This window comes from Idiotropiscis lumnitzeri, chromosome 4 (genome assembly GCF_059441095.1).
Source record: "Idiotropiscis lumnitzeri isolate Australia: NSW breed Sydney's pygmy pipehorse chromosome 4, RoL_Ilum_1.0, whole genome shotgun sequence".
In the NCBI taxonomy this organism is placed as follows: Eukaryota; Metazoa; Chordata; class Actinopteri; order Syngnathiformes; family Syngnathidae; genus Idiotropiscis; species Idiotropiscis lumnitzeri.
Window position 1 is genome coordinate 22,520,321 of NC_142394.1, and position 14,962 is coordinate 22,535,282.

General features: G+C 38.1%; 2 long non-coding RNA genes across 4 annotated transcripts in view; one reads left to right on the forward strand and one right to left on the reverse strand.

The window, feature by feature from the left end:
• Positions 1-564: 564 nt before the first annotated feature.
• Positions 565-14,962, reverse strand: part of LOC148338594 (uncharacterized) — a 32,049-nt gene continuing 17,651 nt past the window's right edge. Inside the window, exons 3-5 of the long non-coding RNA XR_015842961.1 lie at positions 14,246-14,391; positions 12,857-12,944; positions 565-1,020 (exon numbers count right to left, since the gene is read on the reverse strand). This is a non-coding gene — a long non-coding RNA (uncharacterized LOC148338594). The remainder of the gene's footprint in view (positions 1,021-12,856; positions 12,945-14,245; positions 14,392-14,962) is intronic.
• The window catches only part of LOC148338595 (uncharacterized), a 59,723-nt gene continuing 53,287 nt past the window's right edge, over positions 8,527-14,962 (forward strand). For all 3 annotated transcript variants that reach the window (XR_015842959.1, XR_015842958.1, XR_015842960.1), the window contains exon 1: positions 8,527-8,792. This is a non-coding gene — a long non-coding RNA (uncharacterized LOC148338595). The remainder of the gene's footprint in view (positions 8,793-14,962) is intronic.

Sequence of the window (14,962 nt, forward strand, 5' to 3'; positions counted from 1 at the left end):
GGAATGAAATTTTTAAATCACTATTTGCAAAAAAAAAAAAGCTTTATTTTGGTTGGTTTCTAGGATTTCTTGTGTGTATATGTTATTTTTTTATAAAGTGTCTTTATAAGTTCCGGCCTTGAGAAGTGCAGTACACATGATGTTTTAGATTACAATTGTTTCATGATTGCTTCGTCTTAGTGATTTACGTTCACGTCACTCTTGTTTGGTTGGAAAAAAAAAATGTGTATATATATATATATATATATATATGAACACTTTTTTGCTATTTTGTGTTTTATACACTTGAATGGATCAATCATCTGTGCTCGTTGTGGGGAGTGGATAATGTGCATGTTTTCTTTATCCGCTTCCTTGATCCACCGCACTTGTGTGCATTTTGGTTGCTGAGACAACATGCTCAAGTCTGTTTCATCCACAGGTAGGCCTGCATTCCGTATATGCACAAATTTATGAATTTTGTTGAATAGTGTGTTAATCCTGGGGAATGTCGATTCCTTTCTTCGCCACCACCCAAGCAAGTTTAATGTATATTTGATTTATGTATAAAGAAACTGCTTTGAATCTCATTGCTTATTGTCATACAGATTAATTTATTGCTTGTGTTTTTTTTTTTTTTAAATAATCCTGCATATTAAATCAGAATTGTTATTTTGAGGGGGGAAAAATCGCAATTAAATCAGTTTTCATATTGTTAATTTTTTACCCCGCTTGTTCACATCTATTCTGACATTCACGAGTAATTTTTTGTCCACAGAGAAAGATCCAGTCTTCTGGCTGTCCTTTCGTACGTGGCAGGGCGGCGCGGCATCCCTACCGTCTGCCTGCTGGATGGGCGAGAGTCAATTTGGACGGCACGGCTTGGTGTCGATGCTTCTGGCAGCGTCCGCACCTTCCTGGCTCGGCCGAACGGGGCAGGCCGCTTGCTCGGTTCATTGATCGGACGCCAGGCCGCCGTCAGCCGGCGCCAAAGTTAAAGGTCAGCTCAGGGCGATCTTGTTTGCTCATCCTGTAAAGGGACTGAGTGGAGTTAGAGAGATATTATTAGGCTAATCCAGTATTTCTCAACTTTTATTGCGCCGAGGCACTTGCAGTATTTTGCGTCTCATTGGCACAAAATAATGATTTTTGTTTGAATCTACCTATAAATTGACTTACGCATTAGGAAATGTTCACCTGTTTAAATGACAACTTTGCTATTATTCAGTTGTATGAATGGCAACAGGTGGATGCACCTGTTTAGAGTACCTTGTGCCATCTTGTAGAAGAGTATATTTTATCATTTTGGATTTTTCTTTAGTTTATATTTCATTTTGAATTTTGTGTTTAAATTCAGTTTGTTCTAAAAAAAATTGAGCAAGTTTTTGTTTTTATTAATGTTTATTTTTCTGATTTTTTTACATTTTTTTTAGTTTTAGTATTAGTTTTATTTGATGTTTTTATACATATATATAATGGAGTAAATATATATATATATATATAAATATATATATATATATATATATATATATATATATAATGGAGTATTTATCAAGTGCAAGATAATGAGAAAAGTCGTGTGCAATAAAGTAAAGGAAACTATGTTTCCAAAACTACTGACCTTCTTTCTTCTCTCTGTACAGAAATACCAAAATAAATTTAAAATGAAACCTGGAAGCTCATTTATGATGTTGATTGACAAAGACAAAAAAACTGTCATTTTTACTTTTATTATAATTTGATTTAGTTTTTAGTTTTTTTTATGTAAGATGGAGTTTTAGTTGGAGTTTCATTTTTGTTTTATTTAATCAACAAATTGTTCTAAATTTTAGTTTTAATTACTTTGTCAATTTTCATTTACTCCAATAATATTGAATGCGACAAACCAAAAGTCACAGTCACTACAGTGTTGTATGGTGTTTTTATGGGGCGTGGCCTAGTCTGTGACATCCTGGGCTGGAGCAGATTGACCCAACTGGACTGATTTGTCTGCATGTCAGAGCCTGGACATGAGTTTTGACCTACTGTGGCTTCTTGTGAGTCTTCTCAGTTGACTGATTTATAACCAAAAATGGTTATGTTGTAAGCCATTTTTCAGGGTAATGTAACATGAGTTTGAAATGTCATTAGTTTTGTGATCAAAATGTGGGGAATATTTGCATTTTAAACTATAGGTATTAATAAAAACAAATTTGTGGTAGACTTTATTTTTAATATTACTTGTGGTCGGCCTGGTCCTTGTACTTGGCCAGTCGTGGGGGTTTACATTTGATCGTCTTTGCATGGTGTTATCCACTGTAGAAAATTGGACAGGACAATCTTATGCTAGCTGAGCTATTAGCATAGCTTCTCCGTTCTTTCGAATGCTACTGGTCCGAAATGTATCTTTTTCCACCTCAGAGCTGATAATGACTTTGGCGCGACTCCACAATGTGTTTAGCCACAGCAGTAGTCAGCCAATGCTCATTGTAGCAAGCTGGTGCGGTTTAAGAAGCACCGAGCAGTGACCTCAACCTCCGACTAGCCACAATGGCCCCAGTGCAACATTTAGAGACATTTTAGCGGTTGATTCTCAGTTTTGCTATTCAATATGTTTCAATTTAAATGCGACTTTTGCGATGCAAAACCGCTTCTTTCTAGCTTTTTGAAGACCATGCCACCCATCTTGTTGGCCAGACATTATTTGTTGTTACATTTCACTGCTTTGCATTGTTATAGTCCGATGATGACCGTGACATGGCAGGAGTTGAAAGTGTGGTGAGTCGATTTAATCGGTTCAACTCTCAATTAAATGATGCATCAGTGTATTGGAGGTGGACCTTCTTTGATGAATACATGGATTCCCTTCCCATCCATTGGTCTGTGAAAGACCCTCACTTCCCCCTCGTCGAAACTCTTTAGGCCTCTTGCTCTCGATTCGTCTCACGGGTATATATGTCAAACTTACTCCTATTTTGGGTGTCACGCCTGTTATAATTGCTGTTGCTTTTTAGAGATATTACCGTCCCCTGGCAAATTAAAAGCGCCATCCCGCTACTTTCCTCGCGAGGAAATTGCTTAATAAATGAGCAGGCCCCTGCTTTGCGCTGATGATCACAATTGCAGCAAAATTGCTCACCTAGGGGATGAAGCGCCACATTGTGCTCATCACCGCCTCACGTGCCGCACAATAACACGGCCAGGTTATAAAAAGGGGGGGATAATTGTCATCCCTGACAGGAACTCTCACTTGAATTGTGGGGGCCGGCGGGGGTGACAAGGGAGGGGGGGCGGCAACTATCGAGAGGGTCGCACCACGCAGGGTCCATAAGATGATTGTTTGTTCACACACGAACAAGCCAAATCAGGAACGTCACACATGGAGATGATTGTCTCATGCCGCTGTCAGGTTGCGAATTTTTTTTTTTTAACATTTTTTTTTATATCCAGCCATGGAGACCTCATCCTGGGAAATTGAGCAATTTCTGATTGAAAACAGTGTTGGTAATTAGAGCACTTATTATTTGTAACCACTTGGCATTGCATTAGTATGCAAAGCTGGCAGTCAGCTTATCTTGGGGAAAACGTTTGTTTCGTTAATTGCCCTCTTAGGACAAAAGTGAAGGGGTGGGGGTTGAGTGAGGGGAGGATGCTGCTGGAAGAATGGTGCGTTCAGGGGAACACGGGGGTTAAACTGCAGTAATAGGCCGCACACGCGGGCACGCATATGAGCAAACACACTTGCAAGGGTACAAAAGGCACAACATTCCGCAACACACACGCACACACACACACACACACACACACGTCAGTCCAGATTCGAATGAGACTTGTGCAAATGACTATTCAGCACTGTCTGCTTTTAATGACCCTGCCTTGCACTTGAAATGAAGAATTCATCGTGTGGTGATGCAATTTGTGGACTTTCGAGGCTTGCTAAGCAGAAATAAAAATGTACATAATAAAATCAAGACCTTTCTTGAACTTCAAGAAACTTTTCTTTTCCTCGTATTCCTTCAGGGGAGTTAATCTTAATTTTGTCACAGGCCATTTTGTACGTTCTGCTTCCTTCAATGGGCCGTTATGATGCTGAAACCAAATAAATGATGGATTACTAGTTTTAAAATCACAAGTTGTTAAATTATTGTTTCAGGCGACTGTACAAAGTGTGACAAAAATTTTTGAAAAATCTCAATATTTGTTCCACAAGACAATTTCGAATTCTGATACAGATTTTAGCAAGGATCATGGAACTTGACACACATGATTTGCTTTGGTGACCCACATAAAATGATGGGGTGGCCCAGATCTGGCCCCCGGACCGTGAGTTTGACACCTGTGTTTTAATTGCTCTTAAATACCTTTGTTTTAGGGCTGGTAGATTTTACAAAACAATGATTGTGATACCCCCTAAATGTTGCAATTGTGATTTCATATGGGTTTGTATTGACAAGCAAAAATTGCTACGTTCAGCTGCATTCACCGCACAGTGAGATACCAGCATTAAGGTGAGCCATTTAAATTGGAACAACATTAAAATAAAAATTGTTGACACCAACCTTAGTTAGCACAACAAAGAAAGCAAATTGTTAGCGTCAAAACAATTTGCTGAGTTGTTTTTGCTTACCGTGTATCTTTCAGTTGGGCGGATTCAATACAAGGGAGAACAGTTCTGTAAACATTGTTATAACATTATTTATTTGAACTGCACAACTTAAAATATTATTGAAGTTTTTTGCTTTTACATTTTAAGTTCACCTTTTTTTTACAGTGTTTGTTATAGTCTTATGCCCAGTTGTCATCAAACAAGGGAGACGTTTTTATTTCTGGTTGTGGATATTCCGTCGTGGTTTCAGCAAAGCTTCCAAAGCGAGATGGAATATTTTTTGTAAACCTCATAGCTATAAATTACAATGCGTGGTAAAATCTGTATTATGCAAGCTTTTATAGCTCAAACTTTAACAAAAACATAATTAAATTCTGATGCAGCTGGGAAAAAAAGTAGATATATTTTTTAAATCAGGGTCAAAATATATGTTTAAGGACACCGCCGATTCAAATTTTCAGTTGATCACTGTAATTGACACCAATCTTGGTGGTTTTTCTTGGGCGTAATGGTTCTTTTAAAAATCTAATTAAACCTTCTGAGACGGCTGATTTTTTTTTAGAACATGTTGCTAACGTAGTACTTTCAGCTTTAAACTAACATTTTTATTAAATGTTGTTTTTAATAATTGAAAACTCCACCTTTAAACTCTACAGAAATGAGGATTCGATTAATTTCGTCATTATATCGCTTAGCATCGTCTCTTTTTGAGTTAAATGGACTGAATTCAAAAACCAAACTGGAGCCTGATGAAGCCGAAAAGACACCCACGTGTTATCTCTCTATTTACCCCCCCCCCCCCCCCGTCCCACAATAAATTAAGATTTGGCTTTGAAAAATGCAATTAGTAATGTATTTTTATTTATTTATTCGCCCGGGTGACTCAGGAGGCTCGTGTGCACTTTGAAGTAGTTACGGAATTATTTTTGATTCTTCCTGTATTTTTGGACAGGAGAGAGTAGCTCAATCTCCGAGGACAGGTAGAAAAAGCACCCGGGGGGGATATTGTCCAATTCAAGCTTTTTAGGATATACAAAGACCTTTTTTTTTTTTAAACCCATCTGTGCGTCTGAAATCTGAAAACTAGTCTGCTGCACACATTCGGTAACACTTCCACGGAGGATGTCTGCTAACAAGCGAATTTCCTCTTAGTTACCCATCTCGTTTTCACACTTTGACAAAGACAAAACAAACTTCTGCAATAGTGTGATGTTTTATTGTCTTATTTTCCTCTGTTGGCTTGTGGAGCTTCCTATTAGAGACAATTAGCCCCCGGCCCAGTTTGTGACCCGCTGAGGTGAGAGGAAGACTGATGTTATTTTTTTTTATGTGTCTATCTCGTGGCAAACTCTTAATGGGAAACGAGAACGTGTGATGACCCGGTGACATATTTTCCTGTTTGAAGAGATTATGCCCGCGTGTTGAAATGATTCTTTCAAAGTGCTCACAATCTCCAACACTCATTTGCAAATGCACAATCAAAGTCGGCAGATAATGTGCGATTGTTTAAAAAACAAAAATAATATTTGGCACCCCCTCCAAGGTTTAATGGTGCTGCGTGTATTTTATTTATTTTTTTTTTTTAATCATAATTAAACTTGCGTGGACCAGCCTGCGGGCATTTATTGGGCGCTATTTATGCACGTGTTTTAATGAAGATAACAATTGAAGGTTGTATTCGAGTCTTAATAGAGTGAAACAACTTGTCACCTGAGTGTTAGATGGCTAATTATGAATATTAACAATTTGGACTGGAATGATAAGAATAAATAGCATCCGGTTTTGTAATAATACACGCAACGATTGAAGGAAATGCAGGCGATGATGCTCATTGATGAGGACAACGTATGCTACGCATTCCAATCAGCTGCATGAAGAAATAATTTTACAAAGTTAATGATTCTCACTTTTGATTGGTTGCTCATGTTTTTGTTACTGTTGTTTGTTTAGTGGCGTGCAAGTGAACTGCATCAAACAAATACATTTAGAATATTTTGGTTACCTGAGTATGAGTGTCAGTCAACATTAAGTATTATTGTCTTTGTAAAAGCGGATTTTTTTCTTAACACTTTGTTTTTGGCTGGATCGAGCAGGTGTGCCTAATAAAGTGTCCAATGACGGGCCTTTGCATCCAGCCATCTTTTTTTTCTCTATTGCGTATCCTTATTTTTTGGTAAATAAATCCAATCCAAACAAACATTAACAACTAAGTATTAATATAATATGAAGCTTTAAAAAATAATTTTGTAAGATATTGCATAATTATAATTCATTCATGCATTTAATTGTGTTTATTAGCCGAGGAAAATGAAATTGAGGAAAGGTGAGTAAAACAATGTTTTTTTTATCTATATAAACAAAAACATGTTCATTTAAATCAGATTTTCGTTTAACAAGAGAGCAGTACGTGTGTATTCGGCGCATTCATCATTCATACTTCTCACATTTATGTCCAATCTCAATAATACTAGTCTACTAATATTGCCTTGGGTCAATTCTAAGCATTTTTGCTCAAGTAATATTATTTTTACCTTTCAATTTACTTTCTTGATATATAAAAAAACATTATAGGAAGAAATTACGCAGCTGTGATGTGCCATCATATTTGGGGGTGAAAATTAACGCGGGGGCTTAAAAATCGCGTCTCGCGCATAAAATTGGTCGAATGCATTAAAAACCCCAGGTGATTGTTTCCGAATCTTTTTGCACGGTGTAAAATACAATCGGATTGCTGCAGATGCATTCAAGGGCCTGGAGTGAGCACGCCTCCGGTGAATTTGTCTCAAGTTGTTCGGCCTCCAGCGCCGAGCCGGTACCAGCGTGTACAAGGCACGACAAACAAAAAGCAGCGGGGGTTCAACCACTAAAAGTACACAACGCGCAGGCTAACGCAGGCCGGGGCCCCTCCACTATCTTTATATTTTCCCAGTTTCTTTGAACGCAACAGCAAACTCGCGCTTTTATTCAAGTTTTGATTGGTCATGAAGTTAACAATTATTTATCTTTTTATGATGATCTAAAACGCTGTCATTTTCTGGACATTATAAATTGTGGCCTGAAGAAGAAATGAAGAGTGAACATATATTTATTTAAATGAGAAGAAGAACGAACGTCAATAAATAAATATCACACGCAATAATAATAATTATAATAATAATAATAATAATAATAATATTACTTTGGCTCATACGGCTGTGATTGTATACTGAATACGATTTCATTACAGCAACATAATAGGTCGGTTATTATATTAAAAAATGCTTCACAGACATAAATTCCTATTTCACGAGTTTATTGTGTTTGCAAATGCGTGTTTAGACGGCGGGAAACGAGAACAAATGAAAGATTATTTGATGCCTTTTCCAAAAAAGCCTCAGATTAACTTTCCAGGCTGCAAAATCTGGAATCTGCGACGTTTTTTTCCGCTCCCCCCACCTCTTAATAATGACTTTCATTAAAGTCCCAGATTTGTGCTTTATTTGCCATCGAGCTATTTTACTTCATTGTCGTCGGAATGTGTGCTTCACTCTTTCCATAATTGCATTTTTTTGCCTTCTAGAAGGGTGGGGTGGGAGCTAAAACGAGGTAATTACGTTGTCGCAGGCAGGTAAATTGAAATCTAATATTTAATCCTTCTTAAATCCAAGCTCTCTGACGCCGCGGCAGGTTGTGCTCTTCGTCAGGTGTGTGGTGTGTGCGTGCGCGTGCGTGCGTGCGCGTGCATGTGTGCGTGTGAGAGAGAGTTTAAGGGGGTCTCTCTTGTCGTCGTCATAGGCAGAAAACACGATTAATAGATAGTGATGAGACGGTGTTTCCCTGCAACGTCACAACGTAGTGTAACACAAATGAACGGAGCTGACTTTTTGAGGGGGGGTGTAAAGTAAGTAAGTAAATAAATAAATAAATGAATGAATGAAACTGCAGTCTATGAAATCAGGGTCTACCTCTGGTGGCGTGGGGCATGTGCCAAAACAGTTCTGGATCCCGGAAAAATAGACCTTTACCATAAAGTATAATCATTTCAATTTTTAGAAATGTTACCTTTTGACATATTTCTGTGTGTATACCAACTATACATACTTTAAGTTTATTTTCTCAAAAACAAAAACAGCAATTTAATTCAAATTCAGTCCTCACCCCTTGTGACAAATTTGGAATAGTCGACAAGTCACATGGTCCACCGGAAGTTGCATCATTTGGATTTCTGCGACGAGCAGGAAAGCCAAAAGTAAGTCCACTCGTTTATTTTTCAGTTTATTACAACTATGATTGCAGGAGGGTTAAAATCTCAAGCAACTCCTGTTACCTACTGTATTTTCTATGTTATTTTTTATGCAATTTTTTTGGGCATAAAATACATGTGGCTATATTTCATTAATTGTAGATCTCCGTATCTTTGTGGTTCAGCAAGGCACATTCACGTAGCAGCGGTTTGTTTTCTTTCGAATCTATCCCCATTATTTTGAAGTATTTCTTCCCTGATCCACGCTTACTTGCGGTTTTTGGACTCTTTGGGTGGGGTCATAGCAAATATAATCAACGTCAATTCTTATATGCCAGCATGCATAATCTAATGTGAGGCACATTGAAGGAATTTATGAAAAATCTGCATGAACAGCATAAAAGATGCACAGTAACCAATGACTTCCACCAAGGTATATTTATTTGTGATTTACAGAAAATTTGATCAATAGCAACAGATACACTTGTTTAAAAAAAGCGGTGCTTAAAATCCAATTTCAAAGAAGTTATTGATGAGTCAAAACATTCATGGTAAAGGCAATCCTCATTGACAGAGCAAATGGGGGCGGCCCTCTTAAATGCGCTTATTGCGTAACAATAATGCCATAAATAGCGTCATAAAAATGTTGTAAGTTGCTCACTTTTCAAACACTGCCGAAACAAGTGTATAAATGATCTTAACCACTCGTTAAAGCAGGGGTGTCAATAAAGCCATTGCGCTCTTGTCTTTACAATCGTAACAACGGTAAGAGTCACGCGATTGTCCCGACGTGTACAAAGTCATACAAATATCAAATATCATCAGTTTCATCATTGGTTTGCATTCTCTTGTTGTCTGAATGCAAAACGTTTGACTCATCCTGGCATTTCAACTCACAGGTCCCTCTGGTGTATTGTAACGACATAATGAGGCTCTCTCCGTTGGCATTAACGCTAAAGACAGCTTGAACGGAAAAAGGGACTCTGAAGACACCACGATGCATTTGCAACTTATTGTAAGTTACGACACATAACGGTAAAGACATTTCGGAATGAAAAGCTATAAAAATATTATTTTGGAATATTTATTTTCTCAGAAACCATGATTTTCTTGTGACTGATTGCAACTGCCAATAATTGAAATCTGTAAAATTAATTGATTTTCAAAAGGTAATTCAAGGGGCTATTATTATTATTATTACATGAAAAGGACCTTTGTATTGCATCACCATTTTTGTGTTTGTCTATAAGATAAGGAAAACATGCAAGAATCGTTTGTTTTTTTTATTTTATTTTCAAGTGTCATATAAGTAGGGCGCCCTCCAAAATTCTTGGAATCCTGGTTTAGATGTTAAATGCCTTCAATATAAATACATTTTTATTGCAAAAAGCGTTCTCTCCCACAGAAAATTGTAGAAATGGTTCACCATCCAGAGACTCGAGCTCCTCTCATGGCCATGTCAGTCCCCAGACCTCAACCCCATTGAAAACTTGTGGAGGGGGCTAATGGAGTTGTACAAATTATTCACATCCAGGGAGCTATTTTAATGTGAGGGTTTTTTTTTGCATATTGATAATATGCACTTGAATTACATTTTGGATTTTCCTATTTTTCATTTTGGTCATATACTATTTTGCTATTTTGACAAAAATTCAATTTCTGAGAAGCTAAAGAACACAATTTAACCAGGGGTGCCTTTAAATATTGACGGTAGTGTACTTCTTTCATTCTTGTATTTAAATCTTGACAATGCTCCTGATGTCCGGCCTTGGTGGGAAGCTTAACCATTTTTTTTTTTACTATTCAAGTTCAGAATCATGTTCCATTACTCCATTATTTAATGAATACTTCACTTTTTCCGTTTGTCTTGTCACGTCGCTGCGTGAATCCGGTGGCCTTGCGTCTTTGAAAAAAATTGCAGTCACGAGCAATGAAAGGCAAACGTGCATGAGGCAGCTCTGTCAGCTCCTTGTGTCTTCAGTTTTTTTTTTTTTCTCTTTTTTTTTTCAGGTATGCAGTGGGTGGGTGACAGGCAAGAGCGGAGGCAGGTAGCATGCTAAAAATCACTTCACTGGAGACCTCACATCAAAGTGGAAGCAAACCTCATATTGATTGAACTTTCAAGCTAGGAATAAAAATATGCTGTGACATCAGAGCCGCTAAAATGTGACTGTCATGTTTTTCAAACTTGGCTGAACAACTGACTCAAAAGAACTATTGGGCGGTGAGACGACGAGCCGTGTTTGTCTTACGAGAGCCTCAAAGTCCGATTAGATTGAGAGACACGCGTGAGGAGTTTGTCAAAAATAAGATGATCGACAGCACTTTGGTGGTGCTGCATGGGGACTTCTCTGGAGCACTGTCACAAAATCTGACGCAGACCTGCCACTTGACGGGGAGGCGACACGGGACTGAGACTGATCAATTCTCAAACTGACAACCAGATTCTGATGCGGCGGTGGCACAGCTTTATTTTTCAGTTAGGGTAAGAAAAAAAAGAAGTCCCGGTTGCTTGGGTTTATGGTGTAATTTGCATGATTTAGTGACGACAGCGTTCAAGCAGCCGTGCAACAAAAGTCCAGATCAAGAGCGCAGTGAAGATTTGGAAGTTGTATTTTCTGGTTCCGTCGATCACAGAACAAAATTATAAACGCAAGACTTTTAGTTTTGCTCCCATTTTTCAGGAGCTCACTTCGATTTTTTTTTTATTCTATGAACACAAAAGGCCAATTTCTCTCCAATATTGTGAACAAATCTGTCGAAATCTGCATCAGTGAGGACTTCTCGTTTGCTGATATAATCTGTCCACCTCACAAGTGTGACATATCAAAATGTAGATTAAACGACACGCACGTATGAGAATTGAGGATTTTATTTATTTTTTTTGTCCCCATTTCCCTCCGCCTTGACCGAAGACAACACATGCAGAACTATCTCAAGGTTTCTAAGATTGTCCAATAAGATCATGCTTTGGTCTGTGGTGTTTTATGAGTGAATTTGTTCCAACAATGGGCCAACAATCTTAAAGGGGAAGTCAACCCCATAAAAGTCTTCGCCAACAAATGTTATGCGCACCTTCACGAATCCAAACATGGCATTTTCGTGAATATTTCGTTTGTGGAATATGAGTTAAGCAGCCAAATCCACCTGTTTTTCGTCATCTCAGTAGGCGGCCATTTTGTCATTTCTCTTGACTGAAAATGACCCCACTGTTGCTCAGGGGTCAGATAACGAGCAATCGCGGCGCAACTGTTTTTCGAAGCTGAGCCATGATTGGTCATTATCTGAGCCTGGAGCAACTGTGATGTCATTTTCACTCAGCAGAAGTGACAAAATGGCCGCCCCCTGACACATACAAAAACGGGTAGATTTTACTGCTTAACTTATTTTCTGCTTCCACAATATTAATCAGAGTGCCATGTTTCGACTTGTGCTCCTGCATAGAACATATTCTTAGAAAGACAATTTTGGGGTTGACTTCCCCTTTACATACGGAGCACGTTCAATATTTACAACCAAAAATCTTGATATGTGTGGGGAGTCATTTGATTACATCGACTCTGGCTTCGGCTTATGTGCTGGGCCGCGATAAAAGGCCACTCTTAATTGTGCACTTTTGCAAAATTTAGTTTAATTTCAATTTATTTAGTTAACACCTCACTTATACAGAGGAGAATTTAAAAAAATAACTGCTTAAATATTTCTGTATTACACACAAGTTAAATAACAGTTGCGCCTTCAGTAATTACGTGCACACTGCACTTTCCCATCTTTAATTAAAGTAGCACCATCTGGAAGAGCCATGACCCCTTGAGATTTTCTTACTGTTGGAATTCCTTTTGAGCTCTTGTATGGTCAATAAAATCGATCACTGCTAGTGTATTGATAATCTATCACAAGAGATTGGGACAAGTATACCTATTGATATTTTTCGATATTTGGACATATGTTGAACGTACATTCCATGTGTGTTTTCTGTTAGTAATGCGAAAGCCGACACTCTCCGCACTTTTCCTCTTCAAAGTCGCCTCCTGTTGTGCATTGTGATCACCATAGTGTCAATCTCGTACCTTCAAAGCGTCATCTCCGTTTGCCGAGCCGAGTGGCTGCCTCGCCCGCATCTCCCAGTTGCAGCTTTGATGGCAGCTCTCAAAACAGCTGGAAGGATTGTGACAAAAAAAAAAAATCGAAAGATCACATATCATTGTATTGATTATTGGGTGCACCTGAAAATTAACCTGGCTGCAAAGTACACATTTAAGCATTTTGCACATTTTTCCTCACTCCATTTTAAAACAAAACGAGACCCAAGAAACTCTCTAGCTAAATTTAAAAAAAATATCTACCTGAAAAGAAATGAACACAAACTGTCCAATGTAAAGCCTAGCTGGCAGAGTACCCAACTGTAAGGCCTATCCAAGTCACCAAAATAGATTATATGAACAAATAAAAAAAAAAATAATAAAAATTGGGAACCAAACGAGACCATAAAGATGATCATGACAAATCGGTACAAAATGTGTTCCACATGCCTTTATAATATAAAAATCAACAACGGACGTAATGTGATTGCAAAAGTGTGCACACCCTCCATGCCTTGTTGAATGTGAACCAGACACATTCAACAAGCAACTAGTACATCACAATATATTAGAAAGATAAAGAAAGCAGGAGAAACTCATACACGTCAAATAGCAAAGAAATAAATAAAATATTGATCTAATTGAAACATTTTCCAAAGCTCTGTTTTCATGTTAACTAAAACGGAGTTTGCGTGTTCTCAAAAAGCCACAGCCAAACAGAAAAATTGCGTAATTTGAAGAACAATAACAAGACATTTTCAAACATGGTTATTGTTGAGACAGATTGAAATCATCAGTTAGGAGAGAAAAAATAAATAAAAGTGCTTATGGAGGGAAAAAATAAATAAAATTGCTTATGGAGGGAAGCTCTAAAAATGATTTCAATTTAGCCAAAGAGAAACGTATCTCAACATGCGGCTGCAGAAAACTTTTGCCCGTGGACTGTCCAAAGTGAAACTGTGCCCAAAAGTCAGTTTTTAGTTACCTGACATGGAATTTGCTTGAATGGAATGTACACCCCCCCCCGCCCCCCTCCGTTGAAACAGCTTGGAATCATCAGTTTGTGAGTTAAAAAAAGCGCTTGTGGAGTGAAGCGCTTCTATAAATGTCACCATCTTGACCGCAAGCCCAAGTAACGTGTCATGAAAAGTGGCAAGACGATCTCGAAATGCGTGAGTCGAAAAGCCCAAATTTGACCTCACCACACATGAATCCACTTTGAATGAGCAGTTTGATTTGTAATATTTGCAAATTTTCTGATTAGACGCTGGACAAGTTTCAACGGTGAACTAAAGCATACTTTTGGAACGCGGTAATGTAATTCATTCCAAAATGATTCATTTCAAAGCTTTTTGACCTAGCTGTGACCGGACGTACCCTTTTGTCTTTTCTCGGGACGCTTGTGGGGATCTCATTCACTGCTGTGTGACTCGTGTTGCTCCTCTTGCTTTGATGCGCGTAGAAAATGAGTTCCCGCCTTGCTATGAGGTCCGATGCACGGTCATTGTTGGAGTTTTCAGTCGCTGTTGGTACATCTTGGCTGGTTATTATATCGGCACACTGATTGGTCAGATGTCACTCAGTGGAAGAAACTTTACAACTCAAAAGCATGTGTTTATTTAGTGAAGGCACCTGTAACAACGGATTAAAACTGAACATGACTTTTTTTTCCATTTATTTTCATTTCAAATGTAAAATCATTTTTTGTAATTTTTTTGCAAAAGACTTCAATGGCAAGAAAGCCTGTTAATATTATGATGTCTTGTCAAAGGTCCTCAAAGTAGAGCAGTTAAATGTCATCAAAGCACTTATTTATATTTTATTTCATCTTTATTTAGCCACGATAATGCTGGAGTTATTTTGGTAAAAGTAATTACAGATTAACAAACGTGTTATGCATAATTATTTAGCGCAGGAGTTTCCCAACGCCGACCCTCGAGGGCTGAGCCTGTTTTAGATGTTTCCCTCCTCCAACGCACCTGATTCAAATGATTGTGATCGTTATCAGGCACCTGCAGAGCTTGCTGATGAGCTGATTATTTGAATCTGCTGTGTTGGAGGTTCGAGAGAGGCATGATTTAGAGAGAGTAACTA